The 13,437-nt window shown below is 42.1% G+C and overlaps 1 protein-coding gene across 9 annotated transcripts in view; it reads right to left on the bottom strand.

The window, feature by feature from the left end:
- LOC133606716 (sodium/potassium/calcium exchanger 2-like) overlaps positions 1 to 1,600 on the bottom strand; it is a 118,932-nt gene extending 117,332 nt beyond the window's left edge. For 7 of the 9 annotated variants that reach the window (XM_061960978.1, XM_061960977.1, XM_061960974.1 and 4 more), the window contains exon 1: positions 1,443 to 1,600. The gene's annotated coding sequence lies outside the window, so the exon portion shown is untranslated. Of the gene's footprint in view, positions 1 to 1,379 lie in introns of all 9 variants that reach the window. The other 2 variants (XM_072913178.1, XM_072913179.1) reach the window with 2 other exon arrangements.
- Positions 1,601 to 13,437: the final 11,837 nt, after the last annotated feature.

Raw genomic sequence — 13,437 nt, forward strand, 5'->3', positions numbered from 1 at the left:
TTTTCTTGAATAAAAAAGAAGGTAAAACAATATAAAAACAGTTACATAGAAACTAGTAATTAATGAAAATGAGTAAAATTAACTGTTAAATGTTAGTACTATTAGTGGACCAGCAGCACGCAAGTCAAGTCAAGTCAAGTCAACTTTATTTATATAGCACGTTTTCAACAACTTTTAAATTGAACCAAAGTGCTTTACAGGTTAAAAAAGCATAGAGCAAAAAACTAAACAAAACAAACAAGGAACATAAATAATGAATGGGCTGAACAAGATAGTGCAAAAGCAATACGGTAAAAGGGGTCGAATAAAAAGTAAAAATTTGCAGAATAAAAATAATAATAATAAAAGTGCGACAAATTGAAAAATACAACTAAAGCGAAGCGGACTGTATCCCTTGCAGACTGTATTGATGTATATTGATATATAATGTAGGGACCAGAATATTAATAACAGAAAGAAACAACCCTTTTGTGTGAATGAGTGTAAATGGGGGAGGGAGGTTTTTTGGGTTGGTGCACTAATTGTAAGTGTATCTTGTGTTTTTTATGTTGATTTAATAAAAAAAGAAAAAAAAAACGATACCGATAATTTCCGATATTACATTTTAAAGCATTTATCGATCTCTAATAAATAACATCCTGTAATTTGATTTTGATATTATTTTTTCATCTTGATAGATTGAAAATGAACACCAATGAGTTGACTGATGAACATTCTCACATCATTTAAGCAGAAAGTATAAATAAGGACAAATAAAGATAGAATACTATTAACCGCAACATGTAAGTGTAAAAAAAAAAAACCCAGCAACATTATGATTTGTACATTTTCAGAATGTGCTCCTTCTATTTTGAAACAAAGAAAACAATCTGAAGTTGTCTTTATTTTTAAGTTATCGTGCCGTGATTTTACCAGTCCGGCCCACTTGGGAGTAGATTTTTCTCCCCATCTAAAATGAGTTTGACACAACCCCGGTCTATAGCTCCCAGTGCATCATATTAAGCGTACAATGGCGACACATGTGAGTCCATAGTGGTACATGAATATACCTAAAGGGACATCAATCCACTCATCCTCACAGGTCTCGCCTCTATTTCGTGCATATACCAAATGTTGGCCATGTGCATGCATGTTCAGCAATCAGCACTAAATGTGGAAACATTGCAGGTGTGTGTCACGCAAAATGCAGTTAAAAATAAAAAAAAGGAGCAGGCCGTCGGAGACATCAGAACAGTCGATGACGCCGCACGCGGACTTTTACCGCGAAAGCCCATCAACCGTAACTCTGCCCTTCACTGCCGTATTCGCCCTCTCTGCTCTATTGATGTAAAATAATAATAATAATAATGATAATAATAATAATAATGATAAACACCGACCCAAAGTGGAGGCTTTTACACGCCGAGGTGCACGGCTGCTTACACGCGGGCGTCTCGCCTTACCTTCCCGTCCAGAGGCGGCTGGCGTGCGGCAGCAGGTTGCCAATCCGCGATCCGATACCCTCTCGCTGTCATTGAGCACAAAAATGTCACCAATCTCGCCTCTAACGACGGACAGAGGAGGAGCTTTTGGGGCAGACGAGGAGGAGGAGGAGGAGGAGGAGGAGGAGGGAGGGGGAGGAGGCGGGGGCGGGAATAGAAGAAAAATGATGCGCTCACCTCCTCGCATCCCACCCTGCATCCGATGAGAGCCAACCTAAAAAAAATAAAAAAAAAATTTAAAAATGGGGCTGATTTCTAATGAATACAGTCAGGTGAAGAAGCGCATCCTCCTCCCTGCCAGGTTCAAGCTGCTGCATGCATGATGGAATGGGGTTGCTTGTGGTGATGTTGCATGTTACCGTGGTTACATGACAGCTCTCCGACTGATGTTTCTTTTTTATTTTTATTTTTTATTTTATTTTTTACACCCCCCTTTAATTCTGACGTCGTGCAGCGCCTCAGGCCCAAAGGGTGATTAATGTGCGGAGCCTAAGGTCTTCTCAAGGTTACATGGGGGAGTGCGGCGTCCTCCGTCGTTCACTTACTCTACAGCAGTGTTCCTCAAACTTTTTTTCACCAAATGTAACGGGGTCAATTACACTATATTGCCAAAATTATTTGACCACCCACACTGTAAAAAAAATCATATTTTTATGGTTAATTTACTCTAAATTTCTACTGTAATTTTTCTATTTTTTTAAATAGTTTATAAAACAGCAGCACGGTGGAAGAGGGGTTAGTGCATCTGCCTCACAATACGAAGGTCCTGAGTAGTCTTGGGTTCAATCCCGAGCTCGGGATCTTTCTGTGTGGAGTTTGCATGTCCTCCCCGTGACTGCGTGGGTTCCCTCCGGGTACTTTGGCTTCCTCCCACCTCCAAAGACATGCACCTGGGGATAGGTTGATTGGCAACACTAAATTGGCCCTAGTGTGTGAATGTGAGTGTGAATGTTGTCTGTCTATCTGTGTTGGCGACTTGTCCAGGGTGTACCCCGCCTTCCACCCGATTGTAGCTGAGATAGGCTCCAGCGCCCCCCGTGACCCCAAAGGGAATAAGCGGTAGAAAATGGATGGATGGATGGATAGTTTATAAAACTGTAGAATTGAAGACATTATCTGTAAATAAACAATCCGCCTGTTATTTTAAGTAATATGCCAGTAATGACAAACTATGTATATTTCTATTATTTTTTTACAGAAAAATACCAAATTAATTATACATAGCATTTTCTGTTCTTAAATTACTTTACTTGGGTGGGTATGGCTCGGTTGGTAGAGTGGCCGTGCCAGCAACGTGAGGGTTCCAGGTTCGATCCCAGCTTCCGTCATCCTAGTCACTGCCGTTGTGTCCTTGGGCAAGACACTTTACCCACCTGCTCCCAGTGCCACCCACACTGGTTTAAATGTAACTTAGATATTGGGTTTCACTATGTAAAGTGCTTTGAGTCACTAGAGAAAAAGCGCTATATAAATATGATTCACTTCACTTCACCACTTTCAAATTCATGTAAAATTACAGTAATTGTCTTTCATTAAATATGTAGCTTGTTATATAAAAGTCTATGTCCATACTAACAATCTAACTATAAAGGTGTTTTTCTGCAGAACTGTTTGCATCGTCACTTTATTAAAATTGGTTGATCTTAACAATTCAGAAAAAATCTGTAAAATAATGGTATTTTTCTGTGGAACTGCCAGCATTGTCACTTCATTAAATGTGTTTGATCGTGATAATTTGGAAAAAAAACTCCGTAGAATAAAGGTATTTTTCTGCATGCAGAACTGTTTGCATCATCACTTTATTAAAGGTGGTTGATCTTAATAATTTACTAAAAATCTGTAAAATTACGATATTTTTCCGCAAAACGTTTCATGAAAATTTCTGTAAATATAATGTTTTTGATCATTATTTGGTTTACAATGTTTTACTTTAATTTTATGGTTTTCGTTTGGCAGCCGCAGCTGCCAGTAGATGACCGTTTTTTTACATACTTTTTTTTTAGAGTGCATCCAAATGATCAGAATGATGGTGTGGGGTTGTTTTTCAGGAGCTGGGCTTGGCCCCTTAGGCCATGTCTACACTATTAGGCCCCGTTTACACTAAGCCGGATAATGTTATCCAGGGTAAATCACACCTAACCTTATCTGTGTCCACACCAGGGGCGCCGAAAAGGGGAGGTAAAGGAGACGGATTCTAGGGGCCCATGATGGAGGGGGGCCCAGAGAGGCCCCTAATGATGATGAAATTATAATACAGAAAAAATAATGCCACTGTGTTGGGGGCCCTGTAAAGATTATTTTCATGGGGCCCAAAATCCCTAGCGGCGCCCCTGGTCCACACACACAACAATGCCACCGTTTAAGACCCCCGCCCCTGTCCGTCCGCCAGGGCAACGCGACTTAGTACGCATGCGCGGAAAATGCGCACGTCATAGTCACGTCCAGTGTTGCTTTGTGTGCAAGTTCTTAAATGTAACTTATCTGAACAACATCCAGTGTTGTGGTATTTCAATTAACTGGAATCCAGTGTGCTGTGGGGCCCTATTATAGTGAATTACACCTGAGCCATCATAAATTAATCAATATTTATTAGACACGTAAACAATGTAAACAAGTAAACAACAACATTTTACATCAATCAAACTAGGGATCGAGATATCTGGTCAGGACACTCCTCACTCTTGTGCCTTCACCTTCATTGTCCATTCGTTTTTGGTGACTTTAAATACTCTGGACCGAGACGTTGAGTCGGCGACATACATGGCGGATAATAACTGATACAATCTGCTTTGCCAGTCCAAATGCATTCAATGTGTTCCACAGTCTTCCATCGTCGGCAAAGTAATACAAAGCACACGCTACCTTTTTTTTTATCACATCCACGGGAGCCCGCATTCTCATTGTCTCCCCTTTGACAAATGGACAAAGTTTTTCGCTATGTAGAAACACAGCTGACCTGGACATTCCAAAGTTCTCCTGTCGTCTGAGACGTGTCGTATCCCAAATAGCTGCAATCGCTTTCTCTCAAGGTATTCATGTGTGATTTACGCAAGCGTCTGTACATGTAGAAGAATGAGAAACACGGGCATGTCTAGATGACTCGCCTTCATATTTCCAGTGGTTAGCTCCGAGCTTCATTAAGAAGCTGACTGTGGCGTATTCTTTGTGACGTCACTGCCTGTGTGGGCGAGGTCTTTCTGGCGTCACTTCTTCTCCGAACTCACTTTGTAAACGATCAATGAGTTCATACAAAGCTAAGTGCCGGAGATTCACGAATTACACGGCTGACTTACCGGTGTAAAAATTCGTCCGAGGGGGACCTTAAACGCTGGTTTAGTGTGGCTGAAACGACTTAGGCCATGTCTACTCTAAGTCGTTTAACCCCTTAAACGAATAATTATTTAGCGTAAGCCCCGTTTCAGCCACACTAAACCAGCGTTTAAGATCCCCCTCCTCGGACAAATTTTTTACATGGGTAAGTCAATGAGTTCATACAAAGCTTAGTGCCGGAGATTCAAGAATTACACGGCTGACTTACCCGTGTAAAAATTTGTCCGAGGAGGGGGACCTTAAACGCTGGTTTAGTGTGGCTGAAACGGGGCTTACGCTAAATAATTATTCGTTCAAGGGGTTAAACGACTTAGAGTAGACATGGCCTAAGTCGTTTAACCCCTTAAACGAATAATTATTTAGCCTAAGCCCCGTTTCAGCCACACTAAACCAGCGTTTAAGGTCCCCCTCCACGGACACATTTTTACACGGGTAAGTCAGCCGTGTAATTCTTGAATCTCCGACACTTAGCTTTGTATGAACTCATTGATCGTTTACAAAGTGAGTTCGGAGAGGAAGTGACGCCAGAGAGACCGCGCCCACACAGGAAGTGTGGTTAAATTTAAGACAGAATAACCTTGTCACAAAAACATACCTTTCGTTATGTCCTCTTTTTGATGGGGAAAATATTTGCTGCTCAAGCTGGCCTCCACCGGCGATAGGTAGCACTCCAAAAACCGCGACAGAATGTCCCCGTATTTCGATGGCGAGGACTCCCAATCAACATTCCCTGCCGCCACTGAGGTTTTATAGTCTTGAGTCACTTTTAAGAGTAACTCCACCTCGTCGTCAGACCACACAAATAATTCTCTCTTCTTCTTTCTATACCGTCGCAGATATAAAGAATACACTTCCAGGTTAAAAGTGACAATATGACGCACGCATTTTTTTTTTCTGCGCATGCGTACCAGGTCGCGTTGCGCCTGCGGACGGAGGGAGTCAGGGGTCTTAAACGTTGGCATTGCTGTGTGTGGACACAGATAAGGTTAGGTGTGATTTACCCTTAGTGTAAACGGGGCCTTAGTTCCAGTGAAAGGAACTTTGAATGCTCCAGGATACCAAAACATTTTGGACAATTCCATGCTCCCAACCTTGTGGATACAGTTTAGAGCGGGCCCCTTCCTCTTCCAACATGACAAGGTCCATAAAGACATGGATGACAGAGTCTGGTGTGGATGAACTTGGCTGGCCAGCACAGAGTCCTGACCTGAACCCGATAGAACACCTTTGGTATGAATTAGAACGGAGATTGAGAGCCAGGCCTTCTCGACCAACATCAGTGTGTGACCTCACCAATGCGCTTTTGGAAAGAATGGTTGAAAATTCCTATAAACACACTCCGGAACCTTGTGGACAGCCTTCCCAGAAGAGTTGAAGCTGTAATAGCTGCAAAACGTGGATCGACATCATATTGAACCCTATGGGTTAGGAATGGGGTGGCACTTCAAGTTCATATGTGAATCAAGGCAGGTGGCCAAATACTTTTGGCAATATAGTGTATGTCATGTTGTATGCTGTATGCATGCTGTAAGCTGGTTTTCTAATTACCTTTCTGATAGAACACAATGTGTCCAGTTTGCTGGGTCGTCTTCATCTTTCCTGCCTGAGTTAAAGGGCGTACCACAGGGTTCAATATTAGGACCGCTGTTGTTCTCCATTTATGTGAACAATCTTTGTGATAAAATATCAGATGCTGCATTCCATTTCTATGATGCGGTCGTATATTGTTCATCCCCCTCCGCAGTGCAAACCATTGAACTCTTGCAGTCTGCTTTTGACCCAACTTAGGCTAGTGCTAAATGCAAACAAATCTAAGGTGATGTTATTCTCGAATGGCAAACGGCTGCCATTGAACATCACTAAAATATTGACTATACATGTGACACGGCCTGGGCGCATGCCAATGCGCACTCATCTGTGCGCTCTGGTGAGCGCACCTCCAAGAACGCACTTCCAGGAGCGCGCCAGGCGCGTGTCAGTCTGCTGCAGCCGGCAGCTGCAACCAATCACCAGCAATCAGCGCACCTGTGGTTCTAAAACGGCCTTCTTTCATCTCCGTAATATCGCTAAAATTCGTTCTATTTTATCCACTAGCGACGCTGAGATCATTATTCATGCGTTCGTTACGTCTCGTCTCGACTACTGTAACGTATTATTTTCGGGTCTCCCTATGTCTAGCATTAAAAGACTACAATTGGTACAAAATACGGCTGCTAGACTTTTGACAAGAACAAGAAAGTTTGATCATATTACGCCTATACTGGCTCACCTGCACTGGCTTCCTGTGCACTTAAGATGTGACTTTAAGGTTTTACTATTTACGTATAAAATACTACACGGTCTAGCTCCGTCCTATCTTGTCGATTGTATTGTACCATATGTCCCGGCAAGAAATCTGCGTTCAAAGAACTCCGGCTTATTAGTGATTCCCAGAGCCCAAAAAAAGTCTGCGGGCTATAGAGCGTTTTCTATTCGGGCTCCAGTACTACGGAATGCCCTCCCGGTAACAATTAGAGATGCTACCTCAGTAGAAGCATTTAAGTCCCATCTTAAAACTCATTTGTATACTCTAGCCTTTAAATAGCCCCCCTTTTAGACCAGTTGATCTGCCGTTTCTTTTCTTTTCTCCTCTGCTCCCCTCTTACTTGTGGAGGGGAGGGGGGCACAGGTCCGGTGGCCATGGATGAAGTGCTGGCTGTCCAGAGTCGGGACCCGGGGTGGACCGCTCGCCTGTGCATCGGCTGGGAACATCTCTGCGCTGCTGACCCGTCTCCGCTCGGGATGGTGTCCTGCTGGCCCCACTATGGACTGGACTCTTACTATTATGTTGGATCCACTATGGACTGGACTCTCACAATATTATGTCCGACCCACTCGACATCCATTGCATTCGGTCTCCCCTAGAGGGGCGGGGTTACCCACATATGCGGTCCTCTCCAAGGTTTCTCATAGTCATTCACATCGACGTCCCACTGGGGTGAGTTTTTCCTTGCTCTTATGTGGGCTTTGTACCGAGGATGTCGTTGTGGCTTGTGCAGCCCTTTGAGACACTTGTGATTTAGGGCTATATAAATAAACATTGATTGATTTATTGATTGATTGGTTGATCAGAGGTCCTGCCTTCTTAAGCCGGTGCAGACCTGTGTTCCGGACGAGAACGTAATCATCTGTTCCTGTTCCGTAAGTGATCCTTAGCTCTATGCAACCTTGCTCTCTCTCTTTGTGTTTTTCCCCTCCGTGTTTTATTGTGCCTTGTCCTGTGTCTTGTCGTTCCTGCAGCAAATCCTCGTTCCCGTTTGACGAGCTGTGCGTCTCGTTTTCCTCGTTTGTTCCTCTCTGGTTCTCTGGCTGCCCCCTTGGATCTTGACTACTCGCCTGGACACGGACCTCCTACACCCCACTATAGCCCGCCGACTTACTGCCTGTCTCACGGACATTCGAGCCTGGCTTTCCCCTCTGGGACTTCCACCTCTCGCTCAACACTCCCGGTAACACACTAATTAATTCCTACACATAGTCTCACACCATACACCCTTTGGATTTTTGTCACACTCCATTTTCTAGTTTATTTGATGTGATTGTTTATTATTATATACATTGTAAATATATATAATAAATACATAGAGCTAAACTATGCCCCCTTGTGTCTGTGCCATCTACTCCCCCCGTAAACATAACATGGGGTCGAGCTTGAGTTGGTCACAACATATAAGTACTTAGGAATTATTATTGATGAGAGATTGTCTTTTAAAGCACACATGGAAAAGCTTGTCTCTAAGTTTAAAATAAAATTGGGTTTCTTTTTTAGAAATAAGTCTTGTTTTTCCCTAAAAGTTAGGAAACATCTGATCTCCATCCATCCATCCATTTTCTACCGCTTATCCCCTTCGGGGTCGCGGGGGGATGAGGAGTAGCTAAACATACTTCACTACACACCGTAGCTCACCAGCATCAAAACGCCATTGGTGGATCTACATCTGACATCCACTGTAATGATACCAAGTACAGTAGCGTATCTAGTCGATGCTACTATGATTACGTCAAAACAATTTGCCATCACAACATCTTCTTTCGGTTTTTTTTACTCTATATCATGTTTAGAAACTCAGGAAATATGTCCCTGGACACATGAGGACTTTGAATATGACCAATGCATGATCCTGTAACGACTTGGTATCGGATTGACGCCCAAATTTGTGGTATCATCCAAAACTAATAAGAATAAGGGATTATTACATTTTAACAGGAGTGTAGCTAGAACATGTTAAAAGAGAAAGTAAGCAGATATTAACAGTAAATGAACAAGTAGATTAATAATTCATTTTCTACCACGACAAAATAATAGAATGGAAAATGACACAATATGTTACTGTATATGTCAGCAGCTAAAATAGGAGCCTTTGTTTGCTTACTTACTAATAAAAGAAAAGTTGTCTTGTATGTTCACTATTCTATTTAAGGACTAACTTGCAATAAGAAACATATGTTTAATGTACCGTAATATTTTTTTTTTTTTTTTTTAAATAAAGCCAATAATGCAATTTTTTGTGGTCCCCTTTATTTAGAAAAGTACCGAAAAAATATCAGTACCGGTACCAAAATATTGTATAATATCAAACACTAGTTTGAATATAGAAAAATTAAACACAGTTTAAGAATTACTGTGCTATAGGCTTAAAGTTACCACACAATAGGAGTCAATTTTTGTCCCTAAAGGGTACTCGTGTTCCACATTTTTAGAACAAAAAAACACGATAAAGGTCACTTTACTTTACTGCTCTATAGAGACGATACATTGCAGGACATGATGATAGACTTCTAAAACTATTGGACTGTTGAACCATGCAAAGGCACTAAAACGCTTTGGCACTGATCTGCATTGCCGGCAGTAAGTCAGACCCGTTTCCAGTGAGGGTCGGACTCCGTCAGGGCTGCCCTTTGTCACCGATTCTGTTTACAACTTTTATGGACAGGATTTCTATAGGCACAGTCAGGACTTTGAGGGAACCCGATTTGGTGGCTGCAGGATTAGGTCTCTGCTTTTTGAGGATGATGTGGTCCTGATGGCTTTATCAGACCGGGATCATCAGCTCTCACTGGATCGGTTTGCAGCTGAGTGTGAAGCGACTGGGATGAAAATCAGCACTTCCAAGTCCGAGTCCATGGTTCTCGCCTGAAAAAAGGGTGGAGGGAGGAGATCCTGCTCCAAGTGGAGGAGTTCAAGTAACTTGGGGTCTTGTTCACGAGTGTGGGAAGAGTGGATCATGAGATTGACAGGCGGTTTAGTGACCCTGTATCGGTCTGTCGTGGTGAAGAAGGAGCTAAGCCGAAAGGCAAAGCTCTCAATTTACTGGTCGATTTACGTTCCTATCCTCACCTATGGTCATGAGCTTTGGGTTATGACCGATAGGACAAGATTAAGAGTACAAGCAGCCGGAATTAGTTTCCTTCATCAGGTGGCGGGGCTCTCCCTTAGAGATAGGGTGAGAAGCTCTGTCATTCGGGAGGAGCTCAAAGTCAAGCCGCTGCTCCTCCACATCGAGAGGAGCCAGATGAGGTGGTTCGGGCATCTGGTCATAATGCCACCCAAATGCCTCCCTGGGGGAAGTGTTTAGGGCACGTCCAACCGGTAGGAGACCACGGGGAAGACCCAGTACACAGTGGAGAGACTTTGTCTTCCAGCTGGCCTGGGAACGCCTCGGGAAACCCTGTGTAGAGCTGGACGAAGTAGCTGGGGAGTGGAAAATCTGGGCTTCTCTGCTTAGGTTGCTGCCCCCGCGACCCGATTTTGGATAAGCGGAAGAAGATGGATGGATGGATGGATTGCATCACAGTTTTCCCTCCAAGGTCCAATTGTGCACCATTGGATGACAATGACGTCACATTGCTTTGTGAACTGCGATTTAAAACCTTGTCAAGGTCAATGCATGCTCTTGGGAGAGCCTATAACCCCCTACCACCAGAACCCTTAGCATTAGAGCAAAATACAGCGGAATTGAAGCTCATTGTGTGCATGTGTGCGTGTGTGGGAAAGAGACACTAATGGTCTGCTGCTGTATAATAAATCATGATTTACTGAACTCATTGATTGACCTTCATCCATATCTTCCCGATCGGCTTCCTGTTACCTAACAGGAAGGGTGCGGGCTGATTGCATTAAAAGGCGTTACCTTGCGCCTTATCGATACAGATTGGCATCTCTTGTGGTTATTAGTATGAATATGTCTTAAAATAAAGTATTTTTCAACAATTTTGAAGAAGACACTCCACAACGATGTATTGGAAGGGTTTTGTCCAAAATCTAGCCTTGAGGCTAGAAATTAGAGAGTTTAAAAGTAATTTCAGTTAGCCTGACTGAAAACATATTGTTTCGTGTGTCTATGGCTTTAAGGCTAATGGTTTGGTTGTTATCATCAGTCATCAACAATTGAGAACAGAGAAATGGATATTGAAACAGTGTAGGTCTGACTTGGTAGGATATGGACAGCAAGTTGTGGGCAGAGAGAGAGAGAGAGAGAGAGAGAGCTTGTCCATAGCGCCATTTAATACATAAAACAACATAACATAAACGCTTGAGGCCACTTAAACATTTTAAAAGTACACTTATAGGTCTCAAAATGGTGCTTCTTAGGCTAGTGTGATGAGAAAATGTATAATTTGCGAGCATAACTTATAGGTACAGTAACATGTTGTTTGAGTTAGCATACCGTCTGAGTGAAGGTTGCAGTTATTACGATGTGTTTCCATGTAAATTAAATCACAGCAGTAGCTCAATTTGAGAGGACCCCTACTTAAAAGTTTTCATTTAAATGGGAGCTGTCTCTTGGCTAGTTGTTATGCCTTTAGTTGTAAGCAAAAATTTGAGTTACAAGCATCCATGCCATTAGTTTGTGTAGCAAATGTCACAGTGAACCCATAAGATTCCGCTAGAGATCACTGCTGGTCCGCACCATTCTGAAGCAGGATTAGTCTATTGCCAGCCAAGAATGTAAAAAAAAATATCTAAACATTGGACATTTATCTATAAACATATAGAAAAGCTGCTGATGGTGTGTTTGACGAAGAAGCAGCTGGAAAGAGAGACCATAGAAGTCCAATCTTCAAGATGCATGCTGTACATTATTATTATTATACTTCATCTACTGTAATTGTTTGTCGTACATTCTACTGTATTATTTTATCCAATATTTAAAAGTTTGTTTTTCTTTTTTAAAAGGCATCTTGCATGTTATAATGTTTTGTTTGGGGGGGGGGGGACAAGCACCAATTGATTTAAATTGATTTCAATGGGAGACATTGATGTTAAAATTCTAGTGTTTTGAGTTAAGAGCTTCGTCACTGAACCAATTAATAAGTTGAAGTACCAATGCACGTCATAGCAGGGAATCATGTGAGCACAGTGGGCGTGACTAAGTGATGAGACATCTCTTCTTCAAACTTGTCCTGTCCATGAAATGTCCAAAGAAAGCATCTCTTTTTGAGCTGTTGACTTCTGAGGCTCACTGGCACCCAGATTCTTATGTTAGCATTACTGATTAAATTCATGAGCCTGTAAAGACCACCATGCACTCACTATATGTGATGTGATCCTGTTAAAAACTTTACAAACTGCTCAATTTCTATGTCTTTATTTCGGGCAATCTCTTTCTTGGCTAGAACATACATTTTCCCCCAACACTAATACAAATGCAATGTAAAGAATCTTAACAAAAACATGTGCTAATCAGAGTCAAAGGAAACAAATCAGTTCTGACAGAGGGTAAAGCATTATTGCATTATATATGCAAACATCTTATTCTATACGCCTTGCAATGTCATGTGACAATATAGAGAGTCCCCAACTGAAAACGAGAATACATTTTTCCCCATCTCTGTCAAAATCCTAACCAAGGCAGATTTCAGTTCCCCCAGTTTAGGACTGGGGGGACTGAATTAATTCTACCTTCACTAGTATTCTTGTCTATTCATGAGAACCAGCATCATCTGCAGTGGACATTGATTGTTTTCCTATTTGGTATGTTAGAGTTACGAAATTACCGCGACCCCAAAAGGGACAAGCGGTAGAAAATGGATGGATGGATGGAGTTACGAAATTCGTCAAAGACAAGTATAAAATAAAATAAAAGTAGCCCTTTCAATACAACAGGAGCGCTCTGCTGTTTTTAAAGAGCTACTGTAAAAAAGCTAGTCAAAGATCATCTCTATTAAAGTGTTTGAGTGTTTGTAGGAATCTGCCGCAAAAATATTAATTCCTCCTTGTATAATTTTTTTTCTGAAGTCTGGTGTCCTTTCCAGGCCGTGGTTTGCCACTTGCATAGCCCTGCCTTATTATCAGTGATGGGCAGTAAGAAGCTACATGTAGCTATGCTGTGTAGCTTAACTACATTTTCCAGTAGCTTAGCTACTTTTTTAACGAGTAGCTTTTACTGTAATTTAGCAACTTTTGGACCCACGTAGCGAGGTTGCTTACATCAAAGCTACAAGCTACAAAGAGAGAAAATGGACTGCCAAAAAATACGGAGAAAATATAATGACCTGGATGAATAAGAACATCCATACATACGGAGAAAACCCATGATGATTGGTTGGTGTTCGTATGATGAGTCACAATTGGCTAAGGTTAGGG

Source organism: Nerophis lumbriciformis, linkage group LG05 (genome assembly GCF_033978685.3).
Source record: "Nerophis lumbriciformis linkage group LG05, RoL_Nlum_v2.1, whole genome shotgun sequence".
Classification (NCBI taxonomy): domain Eukaryota; kingdom Metazoa; phylum Chordata; class Actinopteri; order Syngnathiformes; family Syngnathidae; genus Nerophis; species Nerophis lumbriciformis.